The sequence below is a fragment of the Tachypleus tridentatus genome, chromosome 13 (assembly GCF_004210375.1).
Source record: "Tachypleus tridentatus isolate NWPU-2018 chromosome 13, ASM421037v1, whole genome shotgun sequence".
NCBI lineage: Eukaryota > Metazoa > Arthropoda > Merostomata > Xiphosura > Limulidae > Tachypleus > Tachypleus tridentatus.
Window position 1 is genome coordinate 262,763,558 of NC_134837.1, and position 20,522 is coordinate 262,784,079.

At 34.8% G+C, this 20,522-nt stretch overlaps 1 long non-coding RNA gene across 1 annotated transcript; it reads left to right on the top strand.

Moving 5' to 3' along the window:
- The first annotated feature begins 5,726 nt into the window (after positions 1 to 5,726).
- LOC143238349 (uncharacterized) lies at positions 5,727 to 13,304 on the top strand. The gene is made up of 4 exons (XR_013020540.1): positions 5,727 to 5,858; positions 6,601 to 6,708; positions 12,914 to 13,021; positions 13,142 to 13,304. It is a non-coding gene; the product is annotated as an uncharacterized LOC143238349 (long non-coding RNA).
- The last annotated feature ends 7,218 nt before the right edge of the window (positions 13,305 to 20,522 follow it).

Here is a 20,522-nt window from a genome sequence, read left to right on the forward strand (position 1 = left end):
CCAAACTAATAGCAAAAGTGGACCTTTGCACTTCTCCTAACTCTAGTGAACGTAACTCACTCTTTTTTGGACAGGCTAGTGACTGGATATGAGAAATAGACATTATATAAAAATGTTAAGCGCTGCTTACAATGGCTCAGTGCAAGGAAACTGGCTATAGCAGAGCCCAAAATGGACCTCCACTCTAGGAAAGTCTTGTTAAGCGTTTGGTGGGATATTGTTAATGTGATCAGCTTTGAGTTGCTGCTACTCAATGTAACAATTACACCAGACTGCCATTCCCAACTTTTAGAGCGCTTCAATTTTGCACTGAAAGAAGAGGCCTGCTTTGATCAATCGTTAAGATGTGTTACACCAGGGTAATGCACGGCCCCATACAGGAAGGATCACATGTGGAAAGATTGAAGAGCTAGACTGGGAGAAACTTCCACATCTTCCTTATTCTCCAGACCTGGCCCAAACTGATTATCATGTATTCCGAAGTTTGCAGAACTATCTTAATGGAAAAGAGATTGGAACATATAATGATATCAAACAACCACCTCTACATTCTTTTCCTCCAAACCCAAAGAACTTTATAGAAGTGACATTCAGAAGCTTGTGAAACGTTGGTATGAAGTAATTAATAGTAATGGAACATACATTATTGATTAAATAACATTAAAAGCGTTTGAAATCCTTTCCCTTTTTCTGAACCTAAAATCGGACATTACTTAAGGGATTACCTGATATGTAAAGTTTTAGTCAATATTTTTGTTATAAACCCATTCATCAGATGAACATGAAGATTCTTTATTTGTTTTGAACCTTTTTCTCATCTTCAGGCGAAAATGTGATTTTGTATTTCCGGTGTTTTCAGAAAACGACCGAGTAGTGGTAGAACCATCTGCCAATCTATGTTTTCTAAGATGAATTAGAGATGGGTTTCTTCGAGGGATTTTAGAATTTGTAACTGCACAAGAATAAACAATATTCACCAAATTACCTCTTTCTTGAAGAGAATTAACAGGATAATTATCGAGAAACAGGTTAGAATGACCCAAAGATAACCACAAATGATTCTGAACTGATGTATGATGTACTGTGTCACTCGTCAATAATACATTCAAACTTGCTAGTCTCTAATATGTATAAATTATTACTAATGTTTAAAGATACGGGCACATGATATTCAGAGAAATGAGTTTAATCATTGTCCTCAACATACACAGCGAATCTGTCATCACCAGGAAAAATAGTTGATGTAATATCATTCCTGTCTTGGACAGAAAGTTTGTTGAACTGCTAACATTTGATGGATTGATATCCAAATGCAAAAAAAAAAAGTATGATGTTTGCTGTCACTTACAAATACATCAGAACGTTGTGGATTATCTGTTAAGACTTCAGATAGTAAAGAAACTGACTGACTTGCAGTCGCTTCAGTAAATGTTAATTTATGAATAGAGGAAGTTTCTTAGAATTTATTGTATTTACTGTTGAAAAGAAATTTCCTACATAAGGAACCTCCTGAAGAAAGTATTTCAGTATTGGAGTTCCCTGGTTTTATCCAGGTGGGTTGTGGATAAAGTTCAGTAAAACATCCATTTTCTAGTTCATTGGTTTTATTGGTACACCAGGTTACTTGTAGAAGATCGTTTGTATTTTAGCAGAAAATGGCTCTTGTTGAAATTCATTGGATTTTGAAGAACGAATGGATTCATTGAATAGTTTGTGTGTTGGTTGTGTAGATTACAGTTTTGTTTATGTCTACTTCCATTCTTTACTGTGGATAAAGATTATTGAAAATGTAAGTTGTGAATTTCTATCTTCTGGACATTGCTCATCGTTCGGTGATTGAAGTAGACTTCAAGTAGATGATGTTCCCGTCTTCTTCTCTTTTGTTCTTAATACCATGAAGGTTGAACTTTAGACGTTCCAAATTGCTCTTGTGACTACATGAATAATTATAGTGCGCAAAAAAGAAATCTTTGTGACCAATGTGGACAGTCATATGTCGTCGTAAGAGTTCTTTGCTACAGAAGGACTGACAACAAAAATAACATCTGCCCCCACCGCCATGTGCAGACTTGGTGTATGAACGAAAGGTCGCTTTATCAGAGAAGTGGGAACCGCAACATTCAAGTAATTTTGTGGATGTAACGAGCATGGAAGAGAAATATCGTTTAAAGTTGTTTTTCTATCATAACGATAAGGACAGAACATGAACGTGTGATGACTTCGTCGTTACATGCACGTGTTGTGACTTCGTGGTTGTGTCTTTTTACATCCTTAACCACATGCAAGTTTTTACCATATCATTGTTCAGATGTGTGAATTCACTGATCAATCTGTGGTATGGTGCTCTACGTTCTGACTGTTCATGGTATCTAAAAATACAAACAAAAAGTTTATTCCTATAGAAAAACAGTGAATTGTTTCTAATAAGACTGTCTTGAGATATACTAGATAAATATTTTATTTATCTTGTTTCATACAAACACCATCTAAACTATAATTATGAAATCAAACCTACAATAACAACGTAAGATTTTCATGTAAGAAATTCATTTTCTTATTTCTTCTGTCTAATTTATTTATTTACTGTTTTTAGCAATTTTTTACATTTCTTTACATTAAATTTGTTGCAAACACTAAAATATGTTGAAGCTATAAAAACGGTATAGTTCGTCACAAACTATCAAATAAATTTTCTGAGATCCAGACTCTCAACACATCAGAGGCGCAAGTTACACTCATCAATGGACTGTTAATTGTCAGTGAATTCTATTGAGAAATTGTATCCTGATTATGAAGTGGAAAATCTGGACCACACTTTGGGAATAATGTGTATTACTTACCAACTTTACAAAATATATCATGATCATAATAAGAACAAATAAAAAACAACTCTCATGTCGATAATGATTGGCTTCGACCAATTAGAGAAAGAAACGAAACATTTACTTAGAGGAAGTAAAAAGCTAGTTTTAACGTTTGTGTTGACTCAAAATTATAAAATGAGTTATATAGAATTTGTTCGTAGTGGGGATCAGTCCCCCCTATTTGATATACAAGTTATGAAGAGTATTGATGAATCAGTGAACAGAAAAGTTAACAAAAGAATAGCCACACAAATATATTTCCGACTTTCACCAATAGGGTTTTTTAAAGTCTATTATAAATACAATATTCGTAGAACTACAGGTTAATCAAATTAAAAATTATAAAGCTACAAATTAAAGAGATCTCTATTATTAATACATATTTACACCAGAAATAAACTTAGAAATGTAATCTATAAAGTAGATATGTTGTATTTTCTTGTCGTGTCCTGTAAAGTGGACAATAGTTTCTCTTATTCAAGACTTCTAAGCAAATATTTGGTCAGATAATGAAATCAATACTGTTAAGCGTCTAATAATTAGATGCCATACAGTGAAACACCTGTTTGATGGTTATGTTATAGACGTAGTTCCACCATAGTTAAACATTTCACGATATCAAATATTTTTAGTGATAATTAAGTTATCTGAACTTTAATCATTGTTCTTGATGTCTTCTGATTATTTTTCAATAATATTGTGTCATAATCACATGTCGTAAAACATCTGCATTGTTTCAAGACATAAACTACATGGTTGATGTATTCAAATCTTGCTTTCATATTTTACTTACAGGCACCAGTTTTCCTAATGTTAAAAATATAATACTTTAATGGATTCTTAAGATTAACCAGCAGAAACCATTACAAAAATGATATTTTGATCCGAGGAAGATGACACCTCTAGACTTCTTAGCAGCATGAGAATGTTCATTCGTGGTTGCTGGAATCTTGACTTGGAAAGACTACTCTGTCTACCAAATCACCAAACCATCTCAAATCATGTACATAGTTCAGCAATGTGCTGTTTAGTGCAGTACATTTTAAAGCCATACAGTTTGTTAAAACATTGTGTAACTAAATGACCTTTTATATTTGTGAAGTTTATCTGAATCTATTCAGTGATTACAATTAGGTGTTCTAGCGCTCATCATGTTGTTTCATTTCAAACAGCTCAATGACAGATTAGGTTTAGAAAACATAGTAGGAAAAGTGGGAACACTGGGCAATGTGATTTCTGTAATACACAAGCGGTTATCCAAGATGGAAGTAAGAGCCTTGCACGTATTGTCACTTACATTCATCTCGAACTTTTGTTAAGGTGCAGATAATTTTTATAATTTTTACAAAAACAAAACTATACCAACTTGTACCAACAATGATTGAGCAGTTCCATTATCATGTGAAACATCTATTAGTATGGTACTAGTAATGTTATTAGTATGGTATTAGTAGTGTTATTTGTCACAGACACAGAACATAAAAGACACAAAAATGTCTAAATTCTCCCTAACTACATCAGTCTTTGTATATGTGACCAAATCAACAACATTAGGTGATCTGGTGAAACTACGTCCATATGTGGACACAAATACTGGGAGTTACTTGCGTTTCTTTTCCGTTCTTCAAAGTAAAACTATCGGACATAACATGACCAGGGTTTGTTCTAAATGTTTAAACAAAGAGAAACACCTAAACCAATGATTCTAATAAAAACCAGAGGAAATGGCACTCCTCTTTCATAAACAGAAATGAGAACAGTTTGTTTGTTTGATATAAGTACAAACCTGGGCACCAGAGGACTCAAACTCCAAACTTTAGTTTTTAAGATCTTGCGCTTTTTGTGATAAACTAGAAAGTGTGTGGGGGAGTGATCCAGCTCAAAAGACTTTTTCATATTAAAAGTGTTTTATGACACGTCCACCAATATTTAATACACCCGATAAAGTCAACAGTTTGAAATTACAATAATTTAGTGGTCTGAGCATGATCCGGCATGGCCAGATGAGTTAAGGCGTTCAACTCGTAATCTGTGGGTAACGGGTTCGAATCCCGGCCGCACCGAACATGGTCGCCCTTTCAGCTGTGGGAACGTTATAATGTGATGATCAATCCCACTATACGTTGGTAAGAGAGTAGCCCAAGAGTTAGCGGTGAGTGGTGATGACTAGCTGCCATTCCTCTTGTGTTACACTGCAAAATTTGGACGACTAGCGCAATAGCCCTCAAGTAGCTTTGTGCGAAATTCAAAGAAACAAACTGGTATGAGTAAAGAAAATCAAAGAATGATTTTAATACACCAGTTACACAATATATAAACCAGCTTTATGCATCAAATATTTATGTCATTAACAATAGAGCTTTTCTTACATCATCGACTATCCTTATGTAATCAATTGATTGGATCTTGGTAACTGGATTATTGTTGATAAATTAAATTATAAATCTGACGTGAGATTTTTAACACTTTATTAACATCACATGACACTTACATACTAACTGTTAATTTTGTGTATTAGTTATTACATTGTTTTTTGGTTTGGTTGTATTGAAATCCGATTTTTAGCGTTTAGAGCCTACAATCTTATCACCGATGAGGTGGACATGAGGTATTACTATTATGTTTAGGTTTAAACACCAGAAATTGGAAAAATATTAGAAACCGATATACCTAAAGATGTGTAGTTACGTGTGTTTTTATCACCAATAGTAGACATTACAGTGAACAAGTATTGAACTATATTTTACAAGTTCAGACCGGTTATATGAAATATTTAGATATGTTACTGTTTATTGTAATTAGGACATGTTTGTTCATCATGATTGGCTGGAAATAACACACGGTACGTTATTGGTCATTTTGCACACGAATCGTTAACACGATTCAAATAAAAACTTCAACCACAGCAAGAAGAAACGGGAATTGTAGTTAGAGAGGGAGGTAGTAATATTTTACAGTTATTAATAATGACAGACGCAGTGTGTAAATGTGGAGGTAAGTTTTTATTTTTCGTTACGTTATGTAATTACGTTGTGTTAAGTATATTGCAGAGAAGTAGTGAGAGCTGAAAGTGTATGTGGAATTTGATTTGAATAATAAATGTTATTGATGTTTATATCGGATTAGTTTGGTTTAGATAATAAGTTTGAATTGTTTTTAAGTATATGAGGTAAGAGTAATGTAATAATTAACAAATGGTTAGGTGAAGTTTATTTAAAGGTATTTATTATATATTTAAGGTTATCAATTTTATATGAAAGTTTGGATATAAATACGCTTTTAGTGTTTCTATAACTTTTTTTTTTTTTTTTTCGCAATTAACTCGGTCACAATATATATCTGCCCCTAATGTATGTATTTGCAACAGTAGCAATAATATTCTTTATTGTAAATTGAGCCACACTTAACCATCAGTTTTAACTGAACACTGAAACTTAATTAGAAAACTTTAAACAACACTTTCTAAATCTATTTCGATGTTTCATCTATTACATGAAACTTATTTCAAACCTTTAATTTTTGTAACAAGAGCAGGAAAAAGGGTGTAGTAATTACTTAGCGAGTTCAGGGTAAAATGTATTTATACTATATATTAATACATGTTTGCATATGTATTACTATTAAATATTGATAACAAGGTAACATTTCATTTAAATGATCTACTTTTAGTACTAAAACTAAAAGAAATAAAACATTCGTACCTTACTTATGCTACACTTCATTCTTTTCCTTAAAGATCAAATGTGCACGTGTATCAAAGAGTGCATGTGTGGCAAGGAAGACGGATGTAATTGTACCACGTGCAACAAAAAACTTGAAACTGCAAGAAGTTGTAAGTGTAAAGGTAGGAAAGGTTTTCCTGATATTCGAACACTTATTTATATCATTTACCTGACTAGCAAGACTTATTCATATTCTAATACTTATGGTTTATAATCTTCTAATGTTCCGTCGGGTTTTTAATTACATTGTTTTTAAATGTTGTGACTATTTTTTACCTCTACAAATGGTAATAAACCCCCTTATCTTGTGTACGTCCACTAAATGTTTATTCTGCTCGACAAGAACAAATCTATTTCAATTCTCGGAGCTATCGGTTACTATCAGCTACCCATGTTAAAATAAATTAACTCTATTGAAAACTATTAAATAACGGTAACAACAGTATGTTAAATTTCAACAAATCATTGCAACAAGGATAATAGAGAAACACTTTAAAAATAACCCAACCATGGGTCCCAGTTTGAGGGGTCTGTCCCGATGTCCGGTCGAGTTTACTAATTTGACACAATATTCTCGGCGTATTCAGATATTTTATCAAAAGGCATATCCTCCAAAAAGAACTAACGCAAAATGTTAATCCGCATACAGACCTGACTTTGTATTCACAAAAGCTTCTTTTAATAGGCAGAGAAAGCGATAGTGCTGGAACATGGAAATTGTCAAACGTATTGCATGATACAAAATGCAGAACTTGTACGGTACACATTGAAGTAATGGCTGCTTCAGAAGCGGTGAATTTTGCCATACGGAAAGCTTTCTTTTCTTGAATTGTTTTTTGCTCTAATGTTTTTACTACAGTATTTTCTATATCACACACGTTGAATTATTTTCTGTTTATTTTGTAAATTTATCTTCATGACTCCGAAGCTACTAAAATAAAGATCATTCAACAATTAATTTTATAAGAGAAAAACAAATGCATTGAAACGTTATTGCAAGGAAAACAAATATAGGTGTTTGCAATGTTTATCTTGGTTCTTTATTTCCCACGGTGGTCTCTCAGACAAGACCTTCAAAAACTGCTAAACATGCAGCTAGTCGGAGTCGCAACCCAATGATCACGAGTTAATTTGTTTTCCAAAAACAAAACTGCTTAGAGACTGCTTCTTTCGTAACTATTAGAAACCACTACTTAACAGTGCTATCCATAACATCAGCTTTAATACAGCTGCCTGATTTTCCAAATTTATTCACTTTTATTTGATCCAAAGATTCCTTCTCTCATACTTGGAACGAGGCTTACTTTGAATGTAAATCATCCTTCTTCATAAGAGAGATTAATCGGATTTAATGTAGGCTTAATTCGTTTCACTTGCAGATGTTTCAACCCGGACAGATGCCAATTATACGTGTCATGATGCAATATTCCTTCCCAGAGGAATAAGTGATGGCAAGTCTTCTACACTGCCAGTCGATTCCTTGGGTGACATCGGTAATATTGTCAAATAGCGCGGTGTCCCCTTTAAAACTAACTAACATGATTCGTCAAACGTTATTGTGGTAACAACCACAATCAAAGCTTAGAAGATGTAAATAGAAGGGGAAAACAATGTATAATTCATTTCACAAGGAACCTTCCACAAATATTTCCCCTCGGTGTGTACCCCTTTACCTGGTAAGGGGACCTCCAAGAGAAGGTTCAGTTCACCTCCTATGGGATCTAAATATCTATCCACGTATTTCCTGTGCGTGGCGATCCGTGAAGGGAAGGAGAGGATCCTGATTGCTATAGTGTCCAACCCACCACTTTGGCTTTCAATTCCTATAGACAGGCGACCTCAGGTCCACCCCCTTAAGTCAATTGGCTGTTCCACTAGGGCTACGGTCAAGAAAGTACCAGTATTGGATATTCTCGACAGGTGTTATGGACACTTTATATGATGCTGGTGTTTGCATATAGTACTCACGAAATTTTGGCGTTGTTGAAGTGATCTTGTTTTACATTGTAGTGTCTTCTCGTAGGGCTTCATAGTGGGTGGAGTAAGTGGGCGCTAAAATTTTCCTTTTTTCATAGATCTTCCAAATACCATCTTTAACGAAAGTGGTGGAAAACAGTACATAGATAAACGACCATGTCTTAATTCCTGAGCAGCAATCTTCAACATCTGTACCACTTGTTGTACCTCTTTCTTATCCTACATTCTCTTTCAGACAAACTAAGGTAAGTCTCCATTTTTATACCCAGAAGCGACTGGAGAGACACGCTCGCTATAGTCGGTAAAAATAAGCCTTCGATCCAGTGACACATTAGTGGAAACGTGCACAACACTGTGAACTCCTCTTGCATTTGAGGATATACCTATTGAGGCTACACCTCATGGTACTCTGAATTCATAACGAGAAGTTACTGTTGAGAAGAGTTTGAAAAACATCCCTGAGTCAGATTCTTGCTCCTCTCTCCACTCAACGAGTTACTGTAGTGAGTCGTATCTCCACTCGCAAATATGGAATTATATGCCTACAAATATTCTCGTTCTGATATTTAAATCACTACGTTCACCTGCCGCCATAAAGGCAGGTTATCTTAATTGCGAAGTACGGCCATACATTCCAAACCCTCAAAGGTTCAGTCATTCAAAGACGCCATGTCGTGGTTCCCTGTCATGGGCTTGTTGTGTTGCCAGGACTCGTGATACCAATGAGTGTGAAACGGACCCTCGTTGCCTCAGTAGCAATGGTTCTTACTCGTCTTACTTTCGTTCTCGCCCTAAATGGTTAAAATAGAGGTGCAACGTTTAAATACGATTCCTAACATTACTTATCCTGAGGCTCAAAATTTCCTGTCCACCACCTCCTCTCGGACGTATGCTGCTGCACTTCGTTCCACCACTACAGTGGGAGTGAAGACAGATTCTGTCTCAAACAAATGAAGAGCTTCTTAACCTTTATGGTTAAGTTGAATTAACTTGAACACCCTTCTCTGTATTTAACATGTATTCCAAACCTCATGATCCACATCCTTTGGTTGTAGGTACAAGCATTTCCTCGGATGCATCTGCCCCTTAAGATGCAAAGGAATCATTTGCTCACGTCATGAGTCATTGGAATCGCCTTCAAACGGCAAAGACCTAGCCAGTTGACACAGGGCAGGATCCATCGAGGTCGACATACACCTCCCTCGAATAAGAATAGTAAGGAAAAAAACGTGCTCGTAAACAAAGGTTCTCCTCCCAATTCGTCCACACGTAAATAAATATGGAACTGTGGATGTTTAGGTTCTAATCTGGATTACACCAAAACACTGATTGCTTCCTACCATCCTATTTATCTCTTCTTACAGGAAACTTTTTTTAATCCTGCCGCCGTTAGTCGTCTTTTAGCAATATTCTTTGTAGATAAACAGCCTGTGTGATGTACGAATGCATGGAGGGATGGCACTATGTATTGAACAATGTGCTCACCCTGTCTTTCTCACTCGACACACCATTGGAGACCGTAACAATCTGTTTCTTTAGGTCATAACATCACTTTGTTCTCTCTCTGTCGCCTGAAGAGACTTGGGATCAATCATACCTTTATGCTTTCATTGAACGGCTGCTGTCTCCCTTTTAATCCTGGGAGACTAAAGATCAGCATTCCCTCTGGGGAAGTACTGATATTAATAGAAGGGCTTGTTCTCTGATCGCAACCTTTCTCTTTCAATCCTAGTTTTATTTTCATGCACCTAATTAGTCCTTTACTACTATTGATCTTTGAATTTGCTTCCATTCATTACTTTAACTTCTCGTTGAGGGTTGACAATAACCAAGGAAGCAGAAACTATTTTCCTATAATTTTGAGAGACTAGCTGTGGTCAATACCCTACGTACCGAAGTGGAAGCTGGATCATGCCTTCTTACACTGATCTCGCATAACTTGATCGATGCTGCCATCGTCTGTAGGCCATCAATTGACGACTGTTTGGCAGCAGTAAATGACTGTATTATACAAGCAGCTGCTAAATGTATTCCTAAAACCTGGACACGTTTTCCACTATATTCTCTTTCGTGGTGGAATCTTGGCTGTCACGTGGCACAGAAGGTTTAAAAAACGAGCCTGGGATATTTTCCATGGATATACTACCCTCCAACCATATCGCTTTCCAATAGGCCCGTGCACTTATCCAGTGGGTAAGAAGCCAATGCCAGAAAGATTATTGGATTCAGTTCATAACTGGCTTATCTTATACCACCAGTTCCAGTGTTAAGAGACAAGAATTGATAGGTCATTGAACAATGAAATTGTGTTCCTCTCGATCTTGCTCTCTAACTAAGTAGCTACTACCCGGAGCATCGCCGGTACTCTAGGTGAAAGCTTTTGCTGGATATCTAGCACTCCTGATTCTTTCACCTTCTTGGCCATCAAGAATCGGGAAAGAGAACCTCTTTCCTAAAATTCTTTGACTACAATCGCCCCTTTTGCACTGGTGGAACTCAAATTGGCAGTACATCGTTTGGACTTCATATACACTATAACATGCTGCACCATTTATCTCCTCTTGCTATTCTTCTGATTGTGCTTAACTTGATCTGGCAGTAGAATGTTATGCCTAGCGCCAGGCTATTGTCCTACCTTCCTTGAAGCCTGAGAAGGAACCCATGATTCATTAAAATAAACTTCCAATTACTTTGACAAATTGTCTCAACCTTTATAGGATGGTTACTGTTCGTCTTTAGTGGTTCCTCGAATCAATCAACCTCCTCACCCACTGAGTTCCAATGAGAATGCTCCACCGTGGACCACATGATTGAACTTAAAACATCGGAGAAGGATTTCTCAAATGACAATATCTGTGTCACACTTCAGTATAAAGATTGATGCCGTCACTAAACAACTCTCATTGTTGCTACCAGTCTGTCTATGATTTTCATATCTCGTGTCACTCTTCGAACATGAGGTATATTGAACAGCAGATACAATAAACGATTGAGGGCATTCTGTATTGGACGACAGCGAACGTTAACATTCTCTTTAAAACCGTTTGCATGCACTTTTGCTCCAATCAACGTTAATTATCTAACGTTAATTATCTATTTGAAGATGTTTAAGCTGAATCCCTCTGGGGATCAAAATCTGAAACAAAAGAAATAGGTTGTGAAGAAAAATGGGTAGAACTTCCAGCAATTACGACGCACTTCTGTACTTGTTAAGAATAATTTCTGTGGTAATGAATAGCACCTGATCTCAAGATTTAATGAATAAATCGACTATTAAAGGACCGTTCGACTATAAACTCATTGGTTTCTTAAATGGTCACAAGAGTTCAATGTAAACTTAGACCATTGTTATTTCACCAATTTGTTTCCTTCTCCCTCTAGAAATAACTACCAGGAATATCTTTGAATTGTATAAATCTAAATATTCATATGTAGCTTCTTAACTGTTTAACGATACTGCTTAAATGGCCTTTGATACAATTTCGTACTTAAACCTAGTGTTAATAAAGTAGCTTGAATACGTAACTTGTTAAATGCTCATTAGTTACTCCTTTCTGTAATAACTTTTCATATGAAACTACAATCCATGAAACTAGACACGTTATCAAATATTACCTAAACTGCCTTTAGAACATCATCAGCCCTAAGTATCTAGGACTGTAACAGGTAACCTTAATATCGACGTAGTTTTTATGTGATGTCAAATTTGACACGCATGACACTCAGTTCGAAGTTGTTTACATAGGTGAAAAAAAATCTGTCAGTTTATTTTGTAAATCAAACTATACACATAGAATTACCATACTACAAATGCCTTTTAATCAACTGTAACTGTTATTTACGAATAGCTATTAAGATAGCTTGTGTTTGAACAATAATAATCCTTTCACTTTTGCGGGGTTTCTCCCCTTCCACTTACTTCCGAATTTACCGCTGAAATAACCTGATTTCAAAGGTTTAATACTAAACTTGTCTCCTTTATCTAAATGATGGTGTTATTGGAACATGAAGGTCAAACCTATTGTCTAACATATTAATATAAAAATAATGGAAGCTTTTCATTAGCAAATTTAACAGTTCGTTTCCAGTTGTAACCCAACTAAACCGTCTTCACCTCCTATTAACAGAATATTTATTATCTTAATGACTTATATTCAAGTGTCGTAACAAAACTGCACGATATACACTTCATTATGAAACTTAATGTTCTGTGCATTACAAAAATTGAACTGTGTTCGTTCTTTGATTTATCGTGAACCACAAAGTAACGTTCCTGACATAACTAACTATTAATGTGAACTTCAATCTATCATAACACCTGATTAATTTGTTCCACATTTCTCTTTCAAGATCCTACATGCACATGTATCGAGAAGTGCACATGTGGTAAAGAAGACGGTTGTAAGTGCACCACGTGCAGCAAAAAAGCAGAAACTGCGGGTCAATGCAAGTGTACAGGTAAGTAGAATCTTACTAGTTCATTCATAGTGTATAATTTCTTAATTTATCACTAAAGGTTTTTTGTCCCTTGTTTAAACCTCAATTTGTATTTTACATGTAATCTTTTTCTCTTTCTAGAAGGAGAAGCCTGCAGTTGTACGTCATGCACTTGCAGTAAGACAGAATAAAATTCCCTGCACGTGTTGGTCTGGTTTCTGTTTCATGAATTTTATTAGATTGTTTATTTTGTTACATTGTTTATCGTTTTTCAAAATTAATAAATTTATCTTTATATCCCGTTGCATTTCTTAACCTGAAATGACTTACCTGAAACTTCACAAACATTCAATGTACATCTACACACTTAAGGTATTTAATAAAGTTATGGTTTAACTACAATAGTTATTTCCCTAGATCCATAAGCTGCTAATCAAAACTCAAATGTGAATTAATCGTTCTAGTATTACTACATATAATATTGTTGCAGTAGCAAGGACTTTCATCCGCCATGGAAATGTCTATAAGATTAGAGTGGTATTTAACGTTTGGTTCGAACAACAATTGTTAGTTAGTAAAGATAAATGGCTTTCTAATGCGTACTAAAGAAATAATTTTAAATCCACCTCCAATTAAATCTTTCTAAAACTACATCCTACACTTTGTGATCTCGCAGACTCCTTCAAAACATGAATACAACACAAATACTTCCTATAATTCTTAAGCCTAATATAGGTTTAACATATATAAACATAGTATGAACCTATACCGAACATAAAATACTATTTGTTACGGTTAGCATTCACAGCAACGGAATTTAACTACATTATAACTGTTTCAACTAGTGCATTGTTTTCGTGCGGATAATAAGATGTGGCTGAATTGACGACAGAACAAAATCTCCTTATAAAAGGAGACCAGATAACTTACAACAGCGAACAACGACGTTAGCTTTCGAACCTAAAATTTGAGTAATAAAACTACAAAATATATTAAATAAAAGTTAAAGGAAATGTTAATTTACGTTTTACAAAACCTTGTTCATTATCTGTTCTTATAATGTAGTAATATATACATAAAATTTAAGAAATCGTAAAGGTTATTTTGAAACAACTACTAGTTTTGATGTTCCAACTATTGTGTAATTAGTTTAATAAATGTCTCGCTTGTTAAGCCTAAAGCTACCGACTGGACATTTGTTGGACAGGCAACAATTTCAGACGGCAATATTGTCTTTATATCTTTGAAGAGAGGTTTCGATTCATGTTATTTTATTCATCCATGTTTTTCTTGAACTTTCCTTTACTACACTTTAAATTATTTGAGTTTTTGCCGTTTTCTACTTGCACTGTTTACTTCATTTTCCACTATGTATTTTTGTGTGAAGAATAATTTCTTACAATTCACGAAGGACGACGCACAACTTTGTTCAGATTCTGACGTTACCTGTCTCTGGGTTGAACTTCAACCATAATATTTCTATGTCTTAACTTTCAGTTACTCTGTACATGAACAACACTATTTTTATTTGTATAATATTACCTTTCCCATATTTTGTTATTTCTCGAAAGTAAGTGAAATCGAGAATTTCCAAAGTGATGGTATTAATACTTAAGGTTAACCTGATAATTACAAAGGAAGATCGAAACTTTTGTGTTCTGTTTATCAGTAAATGTTAATAGTAGCTGTTGTAAAATATTTTTATTCGAAGGATGTTTCTCGTCATCAAGAATTAGAAGATCGTGTTTGTAATTATGACAACAGTTGCCATTTAAAAATAAATGGTATTTGTATCGTATGTGGGTACATCATTAAGAATTGTGTATATAAAGCTGACCTAAGGCTAATTTGTCTTCAATCTGGCTATACCAAATTGACAACAACGTTAGTTATTGTGTGGAGAATGACTTCGTAAAATAGTGTAATAAATCAAATTACCTCATGCACGTCCCGAGTTGTTGGCCAACACTGAATAGATTAAGTCTGGAGCCGCAGTCTGTTTACACATCCGGAAAAGCAAACTTGTTTCTTTACAGAAAGGTTTTCACGTATTTGGATTCACCTGAAAGGTTATCTTTCTAGAAGTGATTCAGAATTTTTATTTGTTACCCGAGCTCATCATTGTCGGGCATCTATCTACGAGAGACTATATCATTCAAATTAGAAACCACATGCAGGTCTAGTAAATTACTCGTAAAAGTAATTACATTTACAAAATAATTAAGATATATAAAATTCGGTGTTGACAAATCTAAACTGGTTAAGTATCTTTCTTTTAAGTTAACCAATGGGATATTTGTGTTCCCAACACAGGTAGCGCACCTCTGGTTTCGGTATTATAAACCTTCATATTTGTTATTAACCAAATGGGGCGGGTCGTTAAAAATAAATTTACGTTGTTAAATGGTAGATAATTTGCATAAACTATGTTCATAATTTTCAGTGATCAAGCAACTACCTACTTTATTTCCATCTCACATTGTTGTTAAGATCGGATCTACACCACGCAAAGAAACTCGATTTTTAGTGCTACAAACTTGCCGTTGTAAGTTTTCTTTTGTGTAACAAGTTACGTTATTTAGAAACTAGGCTTCAGATTAAATCATTAAATATTTGACGTAACAAAATAAATGCTATACATGTTTAAGATATAAAGAGGATATCGTATATAAATATATCCCAGTTGTATTACTTTGTACATTTCGTAACATCTTGCGTAATTGCTGAGTTGGTGTGATCCTAAAAAAAAATAATGTAAATAGCACATCCTGTGTAACAGGCAGCATGGACCTCAGTGTCAGACAGTCATTAAAGTAACAAAAGGAATTCTAATTACTAATATGCCACACGTGAAAACAGAATTCTATTAGCAAACCATCCGGCTCCCAGACACTTATCAAGTGATATGGACTGGACAGCTGCCCAACATTCACTGAAGGTAATGGGTTTTATCAGATTCTTAAATATTGAAATATCGAGGACTGTTCAAGGTCATATTCAATACATATGTCCGAATACATTTGGCTGGAGTAGGCAAAACCCGTGTCGAGGATGTCAGCAATGTCCATGGACAGCTGACCCTCTTCTTAAAACAAATTTGTTTGTTTGAAGACTATCGATGTGTAAAAACATCTATTGCTTTATTAACTTACCTGAGAAGAAGCAAAGCTATTAAATTCTCCTTGCTTCGTAGGATAAGGCAGCGGGTTCGATAATGCTGAATGCCTGCTTAATTTAGTAAGGAGACAAAGTCTTCCTTAAAACGCCACTACCACATATTATTAACGGTGTCAATAGAATACATATTTCAAATATAATTAGTTGGCTTTTCGTTAATTGTGCCAGTAATTAAAAAAAAATTGAGATACTTATGAAAACTTAATGAATAAAATATTATATTAATAAGTAATATTACCGAATTTTAAATGTTTGTCAGTATAAGCATTACAACGAAACATAGAGAAGGTTTGTATAACACCATAAAATAGAAATAAAATAAATTTGTTTTATTATACATATTTTATACACTCGTAAATTTATGTTACAATAGTACTAGTTTACATTTTGAAAAGGAAAATAAAACATTATCGCATGTTTTACAGTTTTGAGACACGACGAGTTTTGAGAATATTGACGATTTAAGTCAGTCAAAGTGAGTGCAGCTTTTATTACAGAATCAGTTAACAAACTATGTACTCTTTCAGTGTGATTATTACATTGGGTAAGGAGGAGTTGTGAACACGTTTCAAACTATGATGAAACTTTGTAGAATGGACGACAACTGTCTGTTGTGGAGACACAAATGTAGAGGATGACGTTTCGAAAATCTTCTTCCACACAAGTGTAGAGGACGTTGTTTTGAAAGTCTTCTTCCACACTTGTGTCTCCACAAAAGACAGTTGCCGTCCATTCTACAAGGTTTCATCATGAATACTCTGCCTAAACAATCTATAAAAAGATGCGTTTCATACTACTTTGATAAACTTAGCAAGATCATCCACCTGGGATGCGGAAGGTGAGAGGTCATGTCACTCTGATAACCACTGCACCATCTTAATTATTTCAGGACATCTTACACAAACTGGAAAATAGAATGTACTAAAGGGACAGGGGAACAAGGGAAGTTCATAACTTCACCCTCGACTCCATTATCCCACACAACATCTGCCAATACTACAGGTATGGACTCTGTATAAAAAGGAGTCTTATTTTTATTACTACACCGAATAATAGAAACACTTGGTTAACAAAATCAGTACACACACATGTTCGTTCTTACGTCTTAATTTTAGAAATCACATCATCTGCAAATCTTCATATACATAAACCCAATTATAAACCCAGTCAACATATGGGCATCAAGCTTCTTTTGTATCCTCTTCTCATCTTCAGGTGAAGAGGTCATTCTGTATTTCCGATGTATTCAGAAAACAACCCAGTAGTGGCAGAGCCAGCTGCCAATCTATGTATTCTTGGACCACTTAGAGATGGGTTTCTTCGAGGGGCTTTAAAATTTGTAACTGCACAAGAAGAAATAGTATTCACAAAATTATCTCTCTGTTGACCAGGAATAACAGGAGAATTATGGAAAAAAAAAGATTAGAAGAACCCAAAGATGACCACAAATGATTCAGGACTGATGTCTTGCTATCTATACATATAAGTGTACTGTGTAAATCGTCAGTAATACAGTCAAACTTGCTAATCCCTAATTTGTATGAATGTTTACTAATGTTTAAAGACACGAGGGCACGTGACCTTCAGTAAGATGATTTTGATCATTGTCTTCATCATACACATCGAATCTGATAACACAAGACACAGTGGACATAATGCCATTCCTGTCTTGGGCAAAAACTGTGATAAAGTGCTGACATTCGTTGTTTTTATGTCTGAATAGCAAATAAGCTACATGATGTTTGCTGTCACTTACAAACATATCAGAAAGTTGTGGATCATCTGTTAAGACTTCAGATAGTAAAGAGACTGATCAACGTTCAGTTGTTTCACTAATTATGTTATTTTCACGAGAAGTTACTTGGAATGTATTGTATGTACTGTTGAAACTAAAGTTTTTACTCTCGGAAACTCCTTAAGAAATTATTACATTATTGGAGTTTACTGGTTTCATCGAGTCGTGTTGTGGATATAGTTCATTCGTTTTATTCGGTACACAAGATCGGTAGTAGAAGATAGTTTGTATTTTAGTAGATAAAAGGATGTTGCTGAAATTCATTGTTTCTATGTTGACTGTGTAGGTTCCAGTTTTAAATCTGGGTACTTCCATTGTTGTTTGAGGGTGAAGGTCTCGACGAATTTGCTGGAACTGTAATTTGTGAATTTCTATCATCTTCTGGACATTGCTCATCTTTCGGTGACTGAAGTAAAGTTGAAGTGAATGATGTTCCCGTCTTCTTCTTTGTTTTTATTTCTTTGTTTTAAATGTTATGTAGCTTCAAGTTGTGACCACATGAATAATTGCATAGTTTGAATAGCTTCTGTGTTGGCAGTATATATTCCAGTTTTGATTATGGCTACTTCCATTCTTTATTTAGTGTAAAGTTTATTGACAGTTTAAAGTGTGAATTTCTATCTTCTGGACATTGCTCATCTTTCTGTGATTGAAGTGGAGTGAAGTGGATGATGTTCCCCATCTTCTTCTCCTTTCTTTTTATTTCTTTGTTTTGAATACCATGAAGCTTCAGGTTGTGACGTTCCAGGTTGCTCTTGTGACTACTTGAATAATTGCAGTGTGCACAAAAAAATCTTTGTGACCGTTGTGGACACTCAAATGTCGTTATAAAAGTGCCTTTTTCCTGAATTACCGAGAACAAAAGTCGCTACCTGTACCCACCTCCATCTGCAGACTTAGTGTGTGAACGAAAGGTAGTTTTATTGGAGACATGGGAACCGCAACATTGAAGTAATTTTATGGATGTTACGAGCATGGAATCGAAATGTCGTTTAATGTTGTTTTTTGTATTAGAACGATAAGGGCAGAACATGTAATGACTTCGTCGTTGTATCTTGTTTACATCCTCCACCACATGTAATTTTTTGCCATATGACTGTTCAGATGAAGTGGTGGCATAGTGGTTTACGTTCTAACTGTTCATGGTATCTAAAATATATAGAAAAATATTTATTCCAATAGAGAAACACTTAATTGTTTGTAATACGTCCGTCTTCAAATGAATATTTTAATTTTTCTTCTACCATCAGAACGGTAATTATGAAATTAAACCTACAACAACAATGTAAAATTTTCCTTCCATTCTGGCTTAAAATTTCTGTTTTTATCTTCGTACTTTCGCTTCTTACAATTTGATTACGTCACTTTCTTTACAACATTTTCACAGACACTGTGAAAAAAAAGCATTACTTTTTAATTATTCTTACGTAATACATTGTTTAAACCATTGTTTAATCAATAAACGACAACAGCCAAGTATTTACAAATACTATTGTCGAGTGACACAATAACTATCATTGAATAACTTTTCCTTTCACGTTTCTCCATTTCTTGATCAATAAACACAAAACTTTACAGAGTGACGTACGATGACTTGAGGAAAATCATGAAGGGGTGAGTAGGAACCTTCACCTTCTATTTACATAAACATCACGAAAAAGTCACTATATGTGTCCATCTGTTCATTAAACGCTTCCACATTTAATGATAAAAGAGCAACATACTTGACATAGTGATTGGGTAAGACATAAGAAAGGTCATGAGAAGGAGCCATTCAATTTCCGATCCCCATACAGTTTCGTATCTTATTTCAATCAAAACACATTAATTTTTCAAACACCACTAATTAAAAAAAAAAGAAAAAAGTTGGCATTGGTATTCTATTGATTAACTGCCTTCGCTTTAATCTATTAACCCAGCATGAACAGGTGATTAGTGCGCTCTTCTTATGCTGTGCGAGTCGCGGGCTAGAATTCCAGTCGTATCCTGAGTAATCTAAGAGTCGGAGATGGGTAGTGAAGACTAGCTGGCTTCTTTGTAATCTTACACTAGGGAAGACTATCGCAAATAGTTCTCGTGTAGCTTTATACGAAATTCAGAAATCAAATAAACAAACTCTAATCTATCATTTCAAAATTATGGACATTTATGTGTAGAAATTTATTTGATTAATGTTATGTGTACAGATTCCCAGTAGCGCAATTGGTTAGCGCATGGTACCTATAAGACAGTACTTGTGGTATATGCCGGGTTGTGAGTTCGATCCTGATCTGGAAAATGCATGTTTTGCCCCTCAGTGGCTCAGCGGTATATCTGTGGTCTTACCATTCCAAAAACAAGGTTTCGATATGCGTGGTGGGCAGAGCACATATAGCCCATTGTGTTGCTTTGTGCTTAATTCAAAACAAAAGCTTTGCGTGAAAACTTCTGAAACAAACGAAATTTTAAATCTTTTGTGTGTAGTTGCATGTATCACAGTTTGATAATGAAAAAAAAAGTCTATAATTATTAATTGTTTTCAAATCACATAGTTTTTACAAATTGGTTTAT